This window comes from Miscanthus floridulus, chromosome 8 (genome assembly GCF_019320115.1).
Source record: "Miscanthus floridulus cultivar M001 chromosome 8, ASM1932011v1, whole genome shotgun sequence".
Taxonomy (NCBI): domain Eukaryota; kingdom Viridiplantae; phylum Streptophyta; class Magnoliopsida; order Poales; family Poaceae; genus Miscanthus; species Miscanthus floridulus.
In genome coordinates, this window is record NC_089587.1 from 67,159,451 (window position 1) to 67,176,938 (window position 17,488).

Below are 17,488 nucleotides of genomic sequence, written 5' to 3' on the forward strand. Positions count from 1 at the left end.
TTGTTGGTCATTAGGGTTAGTATGTATTTTATTTTTTTGTTGGTCATTATATTTCAATTTTTTATGACCAAGGCGTTTTGCCAAGGTATTCCTCTTTTCCCTTTTTCATTTCATCCATTTAGATTCGGTTGTTATTGAACTTGGCATTATAGGTTTGGTTCATGTTCATGTCATTCGTGCAATGTATGGTGGTTCAAATGATTGAATGACTCAAATGTATGGTTGTTGTTGTTGTTGTATATGTTCTAGTTTATAATTATTGAGTTAAATTTTGTATTTGTTGGGATTCAAATTTGCTTAGGGTTTGTAATGAAAAGCTTATTTGGGAGGTATGGTGATTTAGTGTTAGTAGCTTTACATTCGTTGCAAGGTACTTTGGATTGATTTTTTTTCTACGTAATGTTAGGATGCCAAGGCGTGGTAAAACTCGTATTCAAAGATAATCCCAATGTTTATTCATTATTTGTGCAACAAATAGAAAACCCTAGGTTTATGTTTGGTTCTCCGTTAATATGACTAAATTCTTTCAATTGTAGCTATGGTCGCCAGAGGGCAAATCCCTATGACCTAAAGCCTCTCCCTGAAGGTGTTCCTCGACCAATGTTCTTTTGTGGTGATCCTTGCAAGGTAGACATCTCTGAAGATGAGGAAACATATAGACAGAGGTACTGGATGTGTCCCAATTATGCATGGGAACCTACAAAGCAACATCGCCGTGCATCGTTTGTGTGGAATTTTTATTGTGTGTTAATTAATTTTCTTGTGATATTAAGTATTGCTTATTTATTTGTTTTGTAACAATTTGTTTTTCTTGCAGACCGTTCCACCACTGTGTGACTTTGAGCAGTGGATTGACACTGAGATCAAGGAGTCGGACAAGCAGCATCTAGAAGGCCTGAAGGAGTGGGATGCGGAGGTTAAGGAGAGGTTTGAGCAGAGACACGGATAGGAGGCTATAGAAAAGGAGCATAAGGAAGAGGAGGAAAGGAGGCGTGTTGCTGCGTACAGGGCGGAGAGGGAGAAGAAGCTTGAGCGTGTGCGCCGAGCGAAGGCAGCGATGGAGGAGAATCCCGATGCCCAGAGGAAGGAAAAGTGGCCTCGTTGCACTCAGTAGGTATTTGGTTTATTCACGAGCGATGTCGTGTAGCCTTAGACTTTTTTTACTATATTGTAATGCACTCTGCTTTTATTTCAGATGAACTTATTCTCTGAACTTTTTTTATTATGTTGTAATGCACTATGCTTTTATTTCATATGGTCTTATGCCCTATACTTCGTTAACTATCCGAAGACTGTAATGCTACTGTTTGTATCACTAAAAAGGCTACTTGTGTTGTTGCAGTCACTGAAAGGGCTACAAGTACTGTTGCAATCAATGAAAAGTCTATTTGAAAACTCACTGAAAAGCCTAGATTCATTTACTGTTGTATCCGTATATGCAATAAATTAATATTAGAGTGATGTACTGCATTTAGATGAAGTGACAAAACACAGGTGTAGCCTTTTTAGATGAAATGACCAGTCATGGTTGTAGGCTTTTCAGATGAAGCATCTAGCCTTTGCAGATTCAATAAATGAGTACGTACACAAGTTTTTTGTCAAGTACCATTCATGGTGAACCTGCCTTCATCTCTATATATAGTGGTCCATGTCTTGCTCCACATCTACACAACTTGTTTTCTGGTTTAGTTTTAGCAAATGTCGAGCGGAGGTTTCTCGAGTGGAAAGGGTTTCGGCGGAGGGAGAGGAAAAGGGGTGAGGAAGGGACCTCCGATTGTGTGGGAGGGTTCTCTGGGTCCTGATTCTTTTGAAGAACCAATAGAGGAATTTCCTTTAGAGAGGAAGAGTGACTTCACTCGTGAGAGACCTCTTAGATCATACAACAAGCGCATTGAAGATTGGCCAAAATGCCACCACGGTTTGGATTGCATTGTGCAGATGTACAACGACTGTGACGGTGGAGGCCGTCGTTTCTTCAGATGCCCGCGAGGATTTGTATTTCCTTTGAACTCTCTCCTTTTTTAGATTTGCATTTGGTTTCTAGTAGTACTTATTGGTAGATGGGTTTTCAGGATTCAAGCTGTCCAGATAACTGTGGCTTCACTAGATGGGTCGACCCTCCTCCTATCTATCCCCATCAACAGTACATCACATATCTACAGGGACGCATCTTTGACCTAGAGTATGGCCCTGGAAGTGGTAACAGGGACAAGTCGGACGACGACAACAGCAATGATGCAGAGGAGGCACTATGCAATAATCCGTACTGTGAGTGCCCGTACCATAAGAAGGACGGGCCTCCTTCTCCACCGCCACCGCCACCGCCTCCGTCAACTGGAGGATACTATGGGGAAGGCGCAACTCAGTTCAATATGTGGGAGCATTATTAGGACCAACCTTTGTTAGTCAATCCGAATGTGGAATGCTTGTATGAGTTGTTCTTTTCAATCTTCTAAGGCATGCTAGGTTTAGTTTGCAACATGCCATTGTTAGTTTTCATGTGAGTGTGTACCCTTTGCAATGTCTGTATCACTTATTTCTTTCAATCCCCTAAGGCATGCTAGGTTTAGTTTGCGACATGCCATTGTTAGTTTTGATGCGAGTGTAATCGTTGTGCATTCGCTATTTCATAAATTGCAGTTTACCTACCTCTAAGTTTCATGTACTATGGTTGATTCCCAAACTAAAAAAAGATTTGACTCTCTAAAAATAGGGGATTGAAATCGAACCAACATTCGGTTTTTCCTGCAGGAATAAACATACAAACATAAATATAGCATGTCTACTCTTATTAGTATAACTCGTGTTAGTAGAAGAGGAATCGTTGAGAAAGATTTTTCATTTGAATCATGCAAATAGGATTGCAACCTATACCAAAGGTTTAGAAGACCTCTGTCTTTCATACTTTATTCTTTCTATTTTATGATTCATAGGCTCAGCATCAAGTTGTACGACACCGAGGTAGATGACCAAGGCATTGATTCGGACCATGCCAACCCTAGGGTTTGGCTCAGCCGTTTACGTGTTGGGCTGAGGCTCGGCGTTGAATCGGCCCACGCCAACCCTAGGGTTTGGTTCGGCCGTTTGCGAGTTGGGCTGAGGCTCGGCGTTGAGTCGGCCCACGCCAACCCTAGGGATCACAACGGCCATCGCCAGGTTTGGGCCGAACCTCGACGCTTAGTCGTCCCACGCCGAGGTTAATGGCTCGGCGTCAATTTACGGCACGCCGAGCTTGGGCACCTCGGCGCTTCAAGGCAAAGGATTCCAGTATGTACCTATGGTCGGCGTCAAATGACTAAACATCGAGGTGCCCACACTCGGCGTGTGTTCAATTGACGCCGAGCTCCTAGGTTCACCAAAATATATCATCTCTTCTTTGATTTGCTTCACTATTGCCCACTACTCTAATCAACCGACGATGACCTTGTGCCAACAATAGACCTAAGCTCGCTAGCTCCCTGACTCTCCTAAGCCGCTTCGTCCCCTTTGCGTGCTTGCCATGTCACCATGGATCCAACAGAGGTTGATCGTAACATGGAGGATGGGGATGATGACACCCCTTCTTCCTTGTGAGTTGCGACGGAGGCCCTCTCTTAATAGCTGGAAACATGAAACATGGCAACGTTCCACATTTGGGGAATATCGTTATGAGGACAATCACATTTTCATTTCAGAAATAAAGTATAGCTTATCTTAAATTAAATATCGTGGTGGATACACCAAGCTTGGGGTTCACCAAAAAACAGAATACACAGAATTTCACATAACAAATGACCACATCGACATACACATTCATTCAACATCCATACATACATAAGGTCCAACACATTCAACATCCAACATAGTCCAACACATTCAACATCCAACATAGTCCATACATATGCTTCATCAATCAACCAACATAGTCCAAACATAGTACAAGGTCCAATGCATACATAGTCCATGCACAAAATATAGCATATGAAGTCTTTGGATCTTTTATCGCTCCTTGTACCTTAACGTGGACGGTGAGCGTAACGCTTTCCCCTCCCAAACGGATAGGTACCTGGAGTGTACCTGTCCACTGGTCTGAGCGTCCTCTGTGGACGTCCAGAACTGGAGGGGCCTTGAGTTCCTTGGGGTGCATCTCCAAGCTGGGACATGTTAATCTCATCATACTCATGATCATAGTACTCTCCCTGTCCTTCATCATCTTCATCATCATAATGACTATGTCCTTGACCACCCTCTGCACTAGTTGTTGCACCATGTGAAGAAGAAGTCCTGCCACCATGTGCACCATGTGAAGATGAAGTCCCTCCAACATGTGCAGTAGAAGGTCCAGCACCAAGCTGTTGTGGGACTGCCACATCCAGGGAATGTCTACATCCAAGGCGTGTAGCTACCTTTTCGAAGGTGATGCATGGCACGCTACATTTTGAAAGCACTATTAGTAAGTGGGGTTGGTCGCAAAACTATATAAAGATGTAACATCAACTGAATGAGAGGAGACTACCTGAATGTGCTGTCGTAACATGGAGGCCTTATTAGGATTGCCCACAGGAATCATCAATGCCCTTCCTTGCTCGGCCACTGTCCTCATTATCTCCGTGCTCTATGCAACAAAAACAAGAATTTAAGTCTCCATCATAGTAAAGACCTCAGAGATGGAAATAGTTGTATCACTTACAGCTCTGGCTAACGTAGGGGTGATCTCAACTTGCCTGCCTTCTCGTGTAGCTTGGTCATATGGGTTGTTGCCCTCATCCTCGCTCGCAATGTCAGCAATGTCTTGCTCTGTCCAAGCGGGCCTCAATTGAAGCCTTGTTCATTGACCAAACCAAACAAGGTAATCATCGAATGCCTTATCACGATGGACGGCGTGGATGCCCATGTTGTTCTGCTCTATCAACATCCACTCATCAATGTAGCGCTGGTGCTCCAGCTGCCAGTTGGTGATCTTCTTATTTTTTTGTCTGCTGAACCTGCAAATTTTATACCAAAGCGGCAATATGAAGGCCTACTCAATGATTCATTCATGTGAAACGAACAAAATATTGCATATTACGTACTTGTGGAGCTGCCAACCGGTGGAGAAATCATCGGGCGGAGAAGGCTATAGCCTACCAAACTGCCGTGCTACACGGTGAGGGAGATGGTACTCCACTGCATAGAAACAAATAAGGGGGGTCCTCATCGTCCAGACGTCCTCGTCTACCATGCACAAGGAGCTCAAGTTGAGATCCGTGACTTGCCTCCACCGATATGGGTGCCATTGAACCTGTACACAACGTCGTCATCAACTAGTCGATGCTCAATTTGTGCACATATCCTCGATTAGGCCAAAAGGGTGGGAAACTTACATGTTGTGGCAAAAGGGTGTCTAGCTCGTTGGTGAAGCTGATGTACGTGTGGCGTGACACATGGTAAGTTCCGTGGGCTCGCTCGTAGAGGTGTGCCATGGTAGGGGCGACAACTGTGTCTCCTTGAGGAAACCAAGGTTGTGAGGGATCAAGCTGATGCGGTCTCCCAACTGGAAGCCTCTCCCACATCCAAATCTGCAAAAAAGAGTGGAAACTTGAATGTTAATCACTTTTGTTAAGAAAAAACATTGAATTGTAGTGGAAACTTGTACAACTTTGCTTTATTACCTGCAACAGTGTGATGCACCCTGACATTGTAGCGTGCGCGCCTCTAGGATGGCGGCATGCCTCGCAAAGCTAACGGTACAGGAAGGCAAGTATAGCCGAGCCCCAACTCCTATTGCCGGCATCCTCCCAGTTCCCAAGGCATGGGATGTACATCCAGGACACCGTGTCTCCAGTGCCGTCAGGGAAGAGAACCGTACCAAACATGTGCAGGACGTAGGCCTGATAGTAGTATGTCACGTCTGGGCATCTATGTTGGGTGGGCACTCCTGAAACTACTGACGAAGCCACCTCAGGGACACCCCACTGCTGCGCCATTTCTTGCCAGCCTCAACTGCCGCTAGGGGCCGTCCCAAGAAGTGCTCAACCCACTGCTGCCATCCTTCAGACTCCGTGTCTCCTGTCACTAGGAATCCTCGGATTTTGACTCCAAGGATCATGGCAACGTCCTCGAGAGTGACCGTCATCTCCCCGCATGGTAGCTGAAAGCTGTGTGTCTCCGGACACCACCGATCTATCAACGCCGTCAGCGCCACTGGGTTGAAAGGTGGTGTGCCTCAACGAAAACACAAGCAATGGTAGTAAGGTTCGCCAGCTTCAGGAGGGGCATGTACCTCTCATCGTAGACCATGGTCGTAGAGGCCTCATGTGTCATTGGCCTCAGCACATTCAAAACCTGTAAAAAAAGACAAGCATGAAAAAGTATTAGTTCATGTCACTTTATAAAGAGCATGGACTATAGAGCAAAAGATGAACAATGCATTGTTTCATACGAATTGTTGAATATACCTCTCCGTTCTCGATCCTTTGAGCCCGGTGGTGCTCATCGAACCTTGGATCAAGAAGGGGGAACCGATCCATCCTGCAACATAAGCAATGCCAAAGAATTAGTATAAGTTAAAGCATGTGTATGTGGTATGAAGTAACATAAAAATAAAAAAAAACAAAAGTAAACCAATGTACTATTACACAAAGCAATTCAAGTATCTAGCTTGGTGGATACCTGTTGTCTAAGTAGTTCAGGACATTTTCTCTTATTGTGGCCCGGCTTATGGCAACCAGAGCAACGGCTCTTTTAGGTGTCCTCTACAAAATGTTTCCCAACCTTACTTGTGGTTGATCTACCTTTCGTGGCTCGGTCCATGTCCATCCTAAACCGCTTCTGCCGCCTAGGTCCTCTACTCTTTCAGAGTAAACCAAGATTAGCCACATACTTGGGCCCATCATAAGTAGTCCATTGACTCTCGTCAAGAAATGGCTCGAACTGAGGATTCTAGGTGCTCATTAGGTTCCTCAAAGAGAACTCCGCGGCCATATAGGGAGGGACCTCAGCGTCAACACGTCTAAGGCGATAGGCTGTAATCATGTGGGAGCAAGGCCTATGGTATATGATCAGTTTTCTACACGTACACTTGTTCTCATTGATCACTACTTTATGTTTTCGAGCACCCCGGTCTTCACCACCAATGTTAGTTCCACCACCCTCTAGAATCTCATATCCATGGTTGATCAGATCGAAACATGAACCCTTCTGTCGTTTAGACTTTTTCTTTGAGAAAGCTAGTTCCTAAGATGCTAAAAGTGGCCAAGCTTTGCCTGCTGTCCATAGAGACCTCGCATGCTTCTTCCTCGAAACGAACCAAGAATTCAACTTGTAGAAGATGAATGAGGCAATAGCAGTCACAGGCAGACCACGACAACCTCTTAGAAGGCTATTGAACATCTCTACCATGTTACTAGTCATGAAGCCCCATCTCCAACCACCGGTGTCATATGCAAGTGACCACTTATCCTTCGACGCCATCAACTCACTCAAGAATTGCCTACCATCAACATTTGTGGCTAACTTTAGGGCATCTAACTTGTCTTTGAATAATTGAACCTCCTACTACCTGCAAACCTCCTCAAATAATTTGAAGTTGTCCTTTGTGTGATCACGCCTTATAAGATTCTGAGCAAGGTGTCTGGTGCACCACCGGTGACGTATTTGGCAGTAACCAGGAATCTCTTGTTCTACGGCATTCATAATGCCAGCATGCCTATCGGATATCACACAAACATCATGTCCCAGACCAATTACCACTTGTCTTACTAGCCTAAGAAACCAACACCAACTATCCGTGTCCTCCTTCCAAACAATCGCAAAGGCCAATGGCACAAGCTGGTCTTCTACATCTGTCCCAATATAAATAAGCATTATGCCTTCAAATTTCCCTGTAAGAAAGGTCCTGTCAATTGAGACGACGGGCCTGCAATGCTTGAATGCTTCGATGCTCTGCCCGAATGCCCAAAACGCCCTTTCCAAATACCTGGCTACCATTCCTTGTTTCACCCTCCTTAAGTAAATACTCGAAGTGCATCCTAGGATTTACAACCCTCATTGCATTCAATATTACAGGGAGGCGCTCATAAGCTTCTTCCCAATTTCCAAATATTATTTCCAGTGCACGCTGCTTTGCCCTCTATGCTTTCCCATACTTGACATAGTAATTGTACCGTTGGAAGATGATCTCAACCAACGCAGACACCATAATGGTTGGCATATGCTTCACCACGGGGCATAACTGCCTTGCAATGAACCTAGAATTGAGCTGCAGATGGTTCTCTTTTGCCTCAGCAGTGGCACAAACATATGGTTGCTTCACTGAGGTAATCTTCCATTTGCCTGCCTTCGTCTTCCTAGCACATACTCTCCAACCACACTGTTGTTCTTCACAAGCAATAGTGTACCTCTTCTCCTTGAATGAATTGATGACCCTAAAAGGTCAGTTGTCTATAATGGAGTACTCTTGCAACCATGATTTCAACTTATCCATGGTAGCAAACAATATGCCCTTCCGTATGATGAGGCAACTGCTAACATCAGGCACAGTTGTATCACTTGGCCCACCATCAGCTACTGCCCTGTGACCATGGCTAAGGTCCTCGAAATCACCAACTAGTGGATCTCTCCAAGGCAAGACCCTAGACAATATCTCTATTTCCCTAAAATTGAGACGACCAATAGGGCGATCGTCATTAGAGTCTTCGGCTATCTCCTCTACGAAGAATTCATCATCTCCAGCTATCTCCATATCAAAATGGTTCATAGCCCTAGCATCACCAAAGTATTCTTCACCACTAAGATCATCTTCATCGCTAAGCTCATCCTCAATAGAAAAGTCTCCGCTAGCATCGTCCAAACCTTCTTCTGCATCACCAATTACATAATCATCATCCTCTTCATCACTATCATGATTGCCCTCACCATCGGCAACCGGATTCTCTTCCTCATCTCCACCGTAGCCTAGTTGTGTGACAAGTATTTCTTCTTCAGACAAAGGACCATAACCTATGTGAGTGGGGGAAGATGGCCATGCTTCGAAGTTATCATTTCCTAAGCCGGACTCCTTACTTACTACTAAATCCAAAGATCGCACTTCTGAGGCCAATACAACTGCCTTGTAATCATTCCATTCAGTCTTGCTTGTAATTTTGAGCAACCGCTTGATCTGAGGACCCTTCGATGACCCAACATCTATGACACCGTCAAACTGAACATGCACGTCTCCTTCATTCTAGCCTAACATAACCTTCACTCGCTCCACTAACTGGGTCAAATATGGTGTTTCAGAAAAAATCAACAACTCCTCACACATGTCCAGAAATTCCAAACTATCATCTGTTGTCCTAACAATATGGCCTCCATGATGCAACCTCACTAATTTATCCATCTACAGCCATCACACAACAAGTAGTGTCACATATGAATATATCATGCGAGTTTCAATCGAATAAGTAGAAACTAAAATATATCATTTCATCTTTTTCAACCCCAACAACATAATCATTTCTAGTCATAAAAAATTGAAATGTAATGACCAACAAAAAAATAAAATACATACTAACCCTAATGACCAACAAATAACTAACCCTAATGACCAAAATAACTAGAAACCAAACTAACCTAACATGTTTAGCACATAAAACAGTTAAACAACAATGCACTCAATCATCCTAAGTCATACATTTTGCAATTGCAAACACACATATACCAAAACACCATACACCCATGATTCCACATGATTAGAGACAATGTAAGCACATCTACGCGGATAGATTGGAAGAGGGGAGGGACCATTACCTTGAGGAAGCTTCGGGAGCCGAGATCGTGGCACCTAGGGTCGATTTTGGAGGCTAGGGTTTGGTGGTGGCGTGGGTGAGAAGAGAAAGAGAGGAGGCCGACGGTTTCAGAATGGAGGGAGGAAGAAGAAGGGGGGCCTCGGCGCGGCCTCAAGGGACCAGACCTCGGCGTTGAGTCAGGCCGCGCCGAGGTCTCGTGGCTCAGCATTAAGTGACCACGCGCCGAGCTACTGGGCCACCGTGCGTTGTTGGGCTGCCTGGGCCGCACGCTGGATGGTGCTAATAGCTTGGCACGTAGTCCAGCCACGCCAAGGTTGGGCTCATGGCGTTGGTTGACACGACGCCGACATCGTGGACCCCACGCGCCACCATGTCGTCAACGACCTCGGTCGTCCGTGACGTGGCAATAGCTCGGCGTCGTGTGAGTCGACGCCGACCCTCATAGCTTGGCGTCATGTTCTAAGACGCCTAAAAATGGTCTATTTTCAGAAAACGTTATGCCGTAGGTATTTTTGTAAAAATTGTTTTCAAAAGGGACCAAAATACAAAAATTTCACTCAACATGATGGGGTCCAACAAATTTTGTCTACCATTATAACCACATCAGTATCTGGACCTCCTTCAAAAAAATTTTAACAAAATCTGTGGTACATCTAGAAAGCTAGAAATGATAAGATATTTGACAAGAAAAATTGGACACCTTGGCAAGTCCACCATGCTGTAGCAGCAGACATTTCTATTGCAAATTTACCCACCAATAATGTAGATGAACAAATTCCATCCACCTAGGCAACGACAGCAGCATATCCAAATCAGGGCCACGGTCCGGCTGGGCAACTGCAACACTCCATGCCAGGTACAAACTTTACGGTGTGTTTAGTTGGGTGGATTTTGGAATTTGGGCCATTGTAGCACTTTCGTTTTTATTTGGTAATTAGTGTTCAATCATGGACTAATTAGGCTCAAAACGTTCATCTCGCAATTTCCAACCAAACTGTGTAATTAGTTTTTTTCGTCTATATTTAATGCTCTATGCACGTATCACAAGATTCGATGTGATAGGTACTGTAGCACTTTTTGGGAAATTTTTTTGGAACTAAACATTTGCAAGAAACACAGTGCAAATGGGCGTTCAAAATAACTTAAATAGAAGTGACACAGTACCACCACACCCATAGGGGCATTCTAAGTTCCCATATTAAGGACGCGGCAGTCCAATTAACCCCTCGATCGACTCCTAGAATTGGCCGAGGGCTATACCCACCGGTACCCTCAGTCAAAAAGATCATGGCTTGTCAGCCTGGGAAGCTAAGTGACCCTCGAGGAGGCCCTCGATGCCAGAGGGTTAAACCCAAAAAGCAAATGCCACCATCGCTCAAGGCTCAGGGGCTCGGCCACCATGCGTGTGCTCCTGGCCAAGGGAGAACCCTAGCCTATCCTCTACCCGAGCAATAGTCTCAGCCTTGGCTCAGGCCCAACACGCCCTGAGCCAAGAATAGAACCTAGCTCTAGAACTTGCCAGGCACCCAAAGCCTGACAAGCACAGAGGTACTAAACCTCCATCCCGAGCCACCACCGTGAGACACTGTTGGACGTGCCCCCAATAGGGTCACGCCCGAGGCATGATGCGTCAATACAAAGGAGTTCCCCAAGCCCACGGAGCTAGGGGCTTCAGGCCTGCTCGTCTGGGGGAAGATCCTTGCATACCAAGGAAGCTTGGAGAAGGCTCACCCGAGGAGGCCCTGTGATGGTAGAGAACACCTTATGGGTCAAGCGCCAGACTGTAGTGAGGTGTCAAGGGGTGGTTGCAACATTGTTGGCCCCTCCTACACGATAAAGAAGTTACCAGTGGTGCCAACCGGGAGAAGAGACTAGAAGCTCCAAGGTGAAGAACCCTAGGCAAAACCCCCCAATTTGTACCCCCATGTCCTCCTCGGTATATAAGGGGAAGCATGGGCTCCTATAGAAAGGATCGGATCCTGAATCCTCTGAGATTGAGAAACCAAAACCCTTAACATCGGGAGATCCCCGAAGGATCAACCAACTGACCCTAGGAAGCATCACGTAATCCCCTACCAATGTTCCTCTCTACCTCCATTATTGTTGTAAGAACTCTCGATTAGGCATTCCTAACATGAATAACACTATATTGTTGGATGTAGAGCCCAAACTAGGATAAAATCGCTTGTGTCCCTGAGTGCGTTTTGAGCATCCGAGCCACCTAAGACCCACACACCGACTTTCGTCGAATAGCACGATGCATGTCGTGCTTACAAACCCATGACACAAAGGCAAAGTGACCAAATGGCTCATCTATTAGCAAAGCAAGCATTTGTAGCGAACCATTCTCGGCCTTCTCATGTTTACATCACATGCACAAATATGGCTCACGCAAAATCAGTGCCCTTCAAGGAAGCACTACAAAATGTAAATTGCAACCTTGTACCCCTCATCACAACTTGTTACTATTGAAATGAAAGTATATGTTTGTTGTCAAAATAATAATATATCTCAGTTTTTTCTTATAGTCAAGCTATGTCAGCAAATGGCTACATGGATGAGAGAGAAATGAGGGCTGGTTGTCTCAAGTTTTGATGTCGAGCGCTATCACAATTCTCTGTGGTTTGTGGGATTTGCCACCACCTGTGCTCCCATGAACCATCCCTCGAACACAACGAATGGCATCCACGCATAGACTGCCACTCCTAGCTTGTCTTCACCGCGTCTGTGCTATGTGCCCTGTTGCTTGCCCACCCTCATCAGCTTTGCACCCCTACCTAGCAGGGCCAGCTTGTATCACCATTGCTCAACCACGTACCTACCCAACAAGGCTAGCTTCACGATGCCGACATGCCATCGCTCACAGGGTCCTAGTGTAGGATGACATCATCCATGGATGGGTAACCCTCACTACATCCGCGCGATGCGCTCGTCGCTTACCCACCACTAGGAATGAAACCGGATTGGATATAGATGAATATCAATGATCCTACATTCTATCCCATATTTTTTCTTGATCTTAGAACTAGATACAGATTATGTCGTCGGATATTGATATCTATCCCATATACATATAAAAAATCTAAAGTATTCAGATTTAGATACATACATATATTAGATGTTGGAGTTCAAATAAAGACTATCATATAGGGTAATAACCCTTTTGGGACAAACGAATATTAGGAAATATCCATTCCATTTCCATCCCTACCCGCCACATGCTGAACCCATGTCTCTATGTCGACGGTAGTTAACAACCATTATAAACCGCCAATTAAACATGGATAAGGGCATAAATGTAATCACCAATGAAGGTTTAGGAGTTTAAACTAATAAATTCCACAAGTTTTGGTGATCTATATTTTTAATAGGGTTTATCCACAAAACCACCAAGGAGGACCTAATCATCGAAGGAAATTACAGAATTCTACCGTGGTACCTACGTGTGAAGACTCTAGAAGGGTCCAGAAGGCAAATCACCGAAGCGGGGCTCAACCCATTGCCATGTGGGGCCAACCGACCTGTAGGTGGGGCTGCCTGGCCCTTGTGGGCCCCACCTATCAGCCTATTTTGTATGTTGGATCCCCACCTCCTTTTAGGATGCATCTAAGCTATTGCTTAAGTCAGTTTGATTCAAGGGCTCATGTTAGACCCACAGGGATATATATACCAGCCCCTGTCCCCCTCCCTTAGGAGAGATCCTGAAACCCTAATTCATATTCTCCTCATGAGGATCAGAGCTAGCTATCAAGAGAAGATTAGTCCTCCATAAGATCTAGTCTTTAGAAATAGAGAGATGGAGAGTGAGGGAAGAGTTTGGAGGAGGTGCCGACCTATCGGTGCTCTCTCTATGGCTTGTACCTTGGCGGAAGTCAACCTTGTGTCTGAGATTTCTCTGGTAATCCACTTTTGATTTAAGTAAGTAACATGTTTATATTATTCTTCTGGTTTGCGAGTCTCTTTTGAGTGCTTTAATCTATTGGCCTTAGGTTAAAGTATTATTCGTAGTGTAAGCATGGTGCTTAGACTCGGCTAACTCGTGGATGTACCATACATTCTGGATCGGTGGTAGCTCGCGAGGGTGACTCTTATAACCTTGTTGAATCCTCTATAGTCCACCTCCCATTTGTAGGACTAGCAGAATTTAGTTATTATAGGAAACATACTCTGTCTATGTTTCCCTTAGTAATATCCCTAGTCGAACAATAGAAGACATAGCTTATCGAGATTAGAACTAGAAGACCTTAGCGATCTCCTCTACACTCTCGACTTTCTTAAGTCTTGTTGCTACTCCGGGTTAAGTTAGACCATAGTTAACCTCACATGTTTCTCTATGGATACGATACTTGGAATACCTCTGGGTGAAAGCTATAGCGGTATCCGTGCGCTTGTGGATTTATCTATGTGCGTTAAAATATACCAACAAGCTTTCTGGCGCCGTTGTCGGGGAAACGGTTGCTGAATTAACTATGAACCTAGCTTAACCTTGTATCATACTCTTTTATCTTTTTATTCCTTCATTCTTTTCTTTTCTTTTCTTTTCTATTATGAATTCCACTCATATCTATCAATACACTAAACCCACGAGTATGAGCTTTGGGCCACCTAAGTCTGTAGAGCCTATCCTAATACCTGGCTATGAGATTCGCCCGTGTTTAATAAAACTAATTCGGGATCAATCCTTCTCGGGAGAAGGTGATGAAAATCCATACTCACACCTATGAGAGTTTTAGCAGACCTGTGCATGCTTGCATATCGTTGGCATGTCTGACAAGACCTTAAGATGGAAGTTGTTTCTGTTCTCTTTGACAGAAAGAGCTAAACATTGGTATAGTCAAACCGTAGGAAGTATGCAAGGAGATTGGGAAACGTTATGCTCTAAATTTTGTTTATGTTTCTTTCCCATCTCTAAAGTGGTTAGCCTTCGAAAAGAGGTTCTAAATTTTAGACAACCAGAAGAAGAATCTCTTGGTACATTATGGGATCGTTTTAATGAACTCATCTTCACTGGCCTAGACCTTGCCATTCAAGACCCTGTACTTTTTCAACATTTTTAGATGGGTCTTAGCAAGGATTCTAGGGAATCCCTTGATGCAGCCTCTAGAGGAACTTTTCTTCATTTGTCTACTAGTGAAACAAGGTCTATGCTTAATAGAATTAGTAGAATCACTCCCTACACTAGCATTCATGATGAACTCCTCGAGAAAGAGAATGAATCACCTCCCAAACAAGAAGAGGAAGTTTTGATAGCCAAATCACAACCACTCCAATCCTAGGATTTAGCTATCAATCCCGAACTATCAATACCCCAAAATCCCCCAAGAGAAGAAGGAATTCCACCTTTAGAAATCCCTATTGAAATTAAGGATGACCTTCTTGGTGCTGATTTTGGGAGAACATTAAATTCTCATCTTAATAAGAGACCTTCGAGCGAATATAATTCAAATCCTCTCAAGAAGGGATCTCTTAAGAAACGTTTTATTCCCATATGGGACATTGGGAAGAATTCAATTATGGCATGTCTAGTGATGACATAGGAGAGCCAAGCTATTTAGAAGACAATCCTATCTTCTCCCCTTCTATGCCCACATTAGATGTCTCATCTGAACTCATCTTTTAACCTATCCTTGACCCCGATGATCCCTCTTATGCTCTTTCTCCTCAGTCTTATGATTACCTAGAAATCCACTAAGACAACCAAAGCATAGGAATCATGAAGACCACAAGAAAGACCAAGAAAAACAACAACAATGGCTAGAGGATATTAAGAACTTATGTGCTGTTACCATTGAATGGATGGATGAGGTTTTAAACAAGATCAACCCGAGAGTTACCAATCCAAGGGAAATCCTGGACAATAAAATGTCCAATGAATGTCATAGGCTTAGAATGATAGAGACAATGTTTTCGCCTATAGATATTCATAAAGAAACGCCCTTGGAGATTGAAAAGGAAGATTTCATCAGCAAACATGGAAGTTATTTCATGAACACTTTATCAAATTCATGCTCATATGAGAAATCTTCTAAACCAATTGGTCTTTCCAACGTTGCCACACACGAGATCCTCAACCCCCTTATACTTTCTGTTCATAAAGACTTTGAAGGAGTGGTTGTAGATGCATATGTTTATCATAAATATTATAAATCTCATAGGCATGAATCTTGAGATAGGTACCCAAAGGTTGGTGTTGGAGGGAAAACCACTTCACCAATTAGAAACGCAATTTGAAGGTTTCCCAAGGACAAGCTTCTGTCCTAAAACAAGCATTTTTGGGAGATAACATGAGCTTTTACCCTTTTTTGCTATGATGCCCTTGTGAAATAAGCATAGAAACATATTTGTGAAAATATTCCTTCAGGTATTATTGTCACTAACCATTCTAGGTCTAAAGCAAAAAGGATGAACAATGATGACTCAAGGTATGTCCAACCAAACACCATGCAACATTTAATCACATCCATCCAGACTTGATTTTTGCCTTGAAAAATTCAAGTGTGGGGGATGAACTTCTCTAAAAAATCTTATGCCATGTTGCTAATCCACATTGGTTGTTTCTACCTTTAAACCATGCTCAATTTGCTAGATAATAATCATGCTCTTTCATCTTTATCTGAGTAAATCTCTATAGTGCTTTCATGTTACCTTTGTTTGACATAGTAAGTTTTGGTTTGGAAGTACTCGACATACTTCCAAAGGTTTTTTAAATTAAGCGAAGTGCTTAGGTTAAAATGCCTTCTTTAATCAAATTAGACATGGAGTCTAGTTTAGTTATTGAACTAAAAATTGCTTTAGTAGATATTGGATATTTTGCTGAACTAACCCCTGCAAGAAATTCTCAATTCAATTAGGGTAAGTCACAAGATGAATTCAAATCAAAGATGAAGCAAGGCACATGATGAACCCCAATAACATTGCGCAAAAATGACATAGCTCATTCATCATGGATGAAAGAGTTGCATAAAACAATGAGTGAGGCAGAAGGTCTAACAAGGTGACAAAAGATCGAAGAGCAGAAAGATGGCATGACAAAAGGATGAGAAAGAAAAGGTGTGATCTAGGAAACAAGAAGTTCATGAACAGCTCAAGCTACGAGACTAGCCAAACAAGGAAAACTTTAAGCAAAAGGGAAGGACCATCACGAGTCATCTACCCTTCATCATATGGTGACATCATGCTCCAATGACAAAGGTAACATTCTAAAGTAAATGGTCGTTATTTAAAAAGTTTTTCCTTGATTCTGGTAGGCACATAAATAAGAAACAAAATATGTTTACAATTTACCTGATCAAACCTGATTAGCTCAACATGTCTTGTTCTTTAAGCTTGTTCCTAGCACCACTTTCTTGATCTCATAGTTTTAACCAAATGAGCTAAAATATTGTGCATCTTATCTCTAGAAGATGATAGTCATAATAATGTAAAGATTGATACATTATGTAGAGATAGACAATCCTTCTATGGGTTAAGCAATTCAACCCTTTCTGCTAAATGAACTTAAATACTACATTCTCAACCTTTTGATCTTATCACCCATATTATAATTGAACAAAGCACACAACATCAACTTCATCTTGTTAAGTGTGCCTAAGGCTAGAGAAGAATAAATGAAGTTTTGATTCTGTTGGTGTTTTCCCACCAACAGAGCCCATACACTTGATCTCTACCTTGTCTGTATGAGCAGGACACACTTCAAGCAGAGTGTGAGAGAGTTATTGATTCCCTAATTTCTACAAGTG